Source organism: Tiliqua scincoides, chromosome 1, assembly GCF_035046505.1.
Source record: "Tiliqua scincoides isolate rTilSci1 chromosome 1, rTilSci1.hap2, whole genome shotgun sequence".
NCBI classification, from domain to species: domain Eukaryota; kingdom Metazoa; phylum Chordata; class Lepidosauria; order Squamata; family Scincidae; genus Tiliqua; species Tiliqua scincoides.
In genome coordinates, this window is record NC_089821.1 from 75,100,915 (window position 1) to 75,104,500 (window position 3,586).

At 44.3% G+C, this 3,586-nt stretch overlaps 1 pseudogene; it reads left to right on the forward strand.

The window, feature by feature from the left end:
- The first annotated feature begins 1,728 nt into the window (after positions 1–1,728).
- LOC136637031 (5S ribosomal RNA) lies at positions 1,729–1,848 on the forward strand (annotated as a pseudogene).
- The last annotated feature ends 1,738 nt before the right edge of the window (positions 1,849–3,586 follow it).

Consider the following 3,586-nt stretch of genomic DNA (forward strand, 5'->3'; position numbering starts at 1 on the left):
GAAGCCTTTTCCATAACTGGATGTAGCCACAAGGCAGTGGAGGTTTGGGATCAGAGTTTTCCTTCTCTCAAATGAGCTGCCTTCCCAGGCTGACGAGTCCCATCTACCCAGTGGCTGTTCAGTCGCCTCTTATGACAAGTACAGCCAAACTGAGGGCCTATTTTTATCCCCCAGCCCCCAGGGGTTACTCACAGTACATAGTTCACAAAATGAAGGTGTGTGGTGAAATAATGTAGTGTTACATGCTTGTATTCCACTTCTCAGTACAATGAGGCTGCAGCACAACCTGAGTTCTGGCTTTCATTGGAGACAAAGGGCCCAATCCTATCCAACTTTCCTGTGCCAATGCAGTCCCATAGTAAGGAAACAAACATCCCTTTACCTTGAGGAGGACTCCATGACTTTCCCCCACCACAGAATGCAGGCACATGACCCATTGGCTTGGCTGCATCAGCACTGGAAAATCAGATAGGATTGGACCCAAAGTCACTGGAGCCTTATGGTGTCTTTACAATATATGCTTTGTTTACAAATATATATATACAGGTCTGAGCATTGGATGGAGTCAGTAGCATGCAACTGCAAGCAACATCAGCTGCAGGGGTATTCTCAGGACGCATTCCTAACCAACTTTCCAGCACTGGTATAGCTGTGGCAGTGGGGCATGTGCTGCATCCTGCAATTGGGGGGCAGTCATGGAGGCCTCCTCAAGGTAGGGCAATGTTTTTTCCCTTACCTTGGAGTTGCATTGGCCTTATGTCAGTGCTGGAAAATTGGTTAGGATTGCAGCACCTGCCAGCTCTTTTCCTCGTCTTCCATTGCAGTCTCTCCCAGATCCAAGTATCTCTTTCAAGAATCTGTTAACTCACATGCAGCCTTTGTTTTTCTTACTGAAGAAGTAAGAGGAAGAAATGAGTCACCTGACACACTTCAACCCCTCTTCTCAGGTAGGTGTATGGGGTCCTGAGGGTCCCCATGGCAGTTCTTAATTGGGATCATCCGGGAGTTGTTAAGAACTGGGAGTTGCTAATTCTCCTGGCTTACTGGCTTAACAAAAGCCTGGGAGGCTATTCTCCTCCCCTCCAAATTCCAGCCAACTGAATTCTGAGCTTAACACACAGAGCTGGCCAGCTAGAACTCTATTATGAAAGAGCGGTTAATCTAATTATAATTCCCATAGTCCTTTCCTAATCCTATAAAAGTATGAAAATTGCATGTTCCAGATAACCCAGTAGTTCCCAAACTTTTTGACTGGTGGCTCCCTTGACCTACTGCACCATTGGCTGTGGCTCCCCATCAGGGCTACAATCCTACGCATTGTATAGGGCAGCAGTTTTCTCACAAAGATTCTGTGGCTCCCCTGGCTGGCTTCTGTGACTCCCCAAGGAGCCACAGTCACAGTTTGGGAACCAGTGGTATAGCCTATCAGGAATGTGATTGGCTTTAACTTTCCTTTCAAAAACTGCAGCTGTGGGAGTACCAACCTGGACTGGGACAGTGGAGTGGTGGTGATGGACTGATTACAGTCCTGATCCAGACTGTGTCCCTCCATCACTGTTTGAGAAGAAAAAAAAAATTCTCCATGTGGTGCCAGTGATGAATATCTGGATTGGAATTGTGTTGGGGTCAAAGGGTAAGTCCCCTTTCTGTGGCTGCCATTCCAGTCCAGACTAGGCCTCCTGCTGTTCTGGAAAGAACTCTCAGCTGAAATAGTACACTTAATATGGCACCTACAGCAACTGTTACCCTGCACATGCCCAATCTCGTCTGATCTTGGAAGCTAAGCAGGGTCAGGCCTGGTTAGTACTTGGATGGGAGACCGCCTGGGAATACCGGGTGCTGTAGGCTTATACCATAGTCTTTCGAGACTGAAGGTTGCCAACCACCAGCCTGGCCTTGACAATACACAAGCATTACTTCAGTTCTCAGCATTATCTTTCTCCCGCTCATGGCAGGTGCTTTTATGTGTGCTGTAAATGGTCTGCATGTGTGTCGCGGAAGTTTGGAGGCGGGTCATATCAAAGTGGGACATTGGGGATATGTGCCCCTGGCTAGCAGTGCAGTGTGTATCATGCACTCCCTGGGGCAGTGGGATCAAGTACCACCTGCTATACTGTGAACTATCACCAGTTGTGAGTGTACCACTGGTTGAAAAGCCTAGTTCCAGATTATATTGCAAGGCTATTAAAATGTTCCAGCTTTTAATGGCAGGAAGTATTTATTTTAGCAGTATATCTCCACATCCATCTTTAGTTTAATGATAAATTTTTATGTTTTTATATCTAATACTCTATTTATTGCTTAATTTATAATTTAGTCCTTAAAAATAGTATGCAGTCATTCACGCTTTACTTTTTAATTATGAATGTCAGCGTCCAAAGATGAGATATATGTGCATGGGAAAGAACAGCCATCACTTTCCATCCTCATTTCACTGCAGCAGTACGTAGTAATGAAGAGACAAATCACAATCATGCCACCAGCTAAAGTTTCTGAACGCTGTTTCAAAGCCACCTGCTTGCCTCTTTGGTCTTGGTGGATTGCTTGCCTCTTCTGGCATTGCAGTAAAACCAGGAAACAAAGCTCCAGGTCTGTGGTTCTTCTTGCACATGTGTGCCTTCTTCAGAGCTTGGTCAAAACATATGCAGATTCAAAGTTTGCTCTGTAGGCCATTTGTACCGGTCATGATCAAGCTTTACTTTCTTGGGCACACGAGATCCTGTCATTTCAGTTCATTCTTACAACAGCCAAATTTCAGTTCCACTACTGTAAAAGACCCAACCTCCAAAGGCCAATGTTCAATTGTATGAACAGTGCACTGCTGTTGGACCATTCAGAGCCACTGATGCAAAGCACTGACAGCTCCATGCGACTGCCACTGTGGACCTGGGCTGTGCTGACCCCAGAAAGTATCTTCCAAGTATCTTGCCCACATCTTCAGGCTGAGCAAGCAGAAATGAATCCAATAAAACCTGACAAACTCCATAATCCAACGATTCAATAAAACTTGCCTCATTACCATTTTTAGATAATATTCAAGTGCAGGCACATCACTGAAGTTGGAAGAAACCAAACACAATGTGATGGATGCAGGGAGAGTGACTGAGCTGACATGATATGCTGCAACACATCATAGCGGAAAATAATTTTAAAAATTGACTCTTGCAAACACTATTTTATTTGTCATAGTCTTAGCTGATCCCATTGTGATAAAGACAGGAAAGAATTATATTGAGTATTAAAGGGAATCAGCAGCATATGTGAGAATCTGGGTTTAAATTCCCACCATGCCGGTTCCCACCAGACAGTTCTTTTTAAAAATTGTGCATAGGAAAATGTGGAGGATTTTTAGATTGTGAGCCCTTTTTTTAAGATTGTGAGCCCTTTTGGGACAGGGAGCCATTAGTTGTTTGATTTTTCTCTGTAAACCGCTTTGTGAACTTTTAGTTGAAAAGTGGTATATAAATACTGTTAATAATTAATAATAATAATGCCACAAGGCTCACTGGTTGATCTTGGGCCAGTCAAAACCATCTCAGCCTAACCTACCTCACAGGGTTGTTGTGAGGTTAAAAAGAAGGGAGGT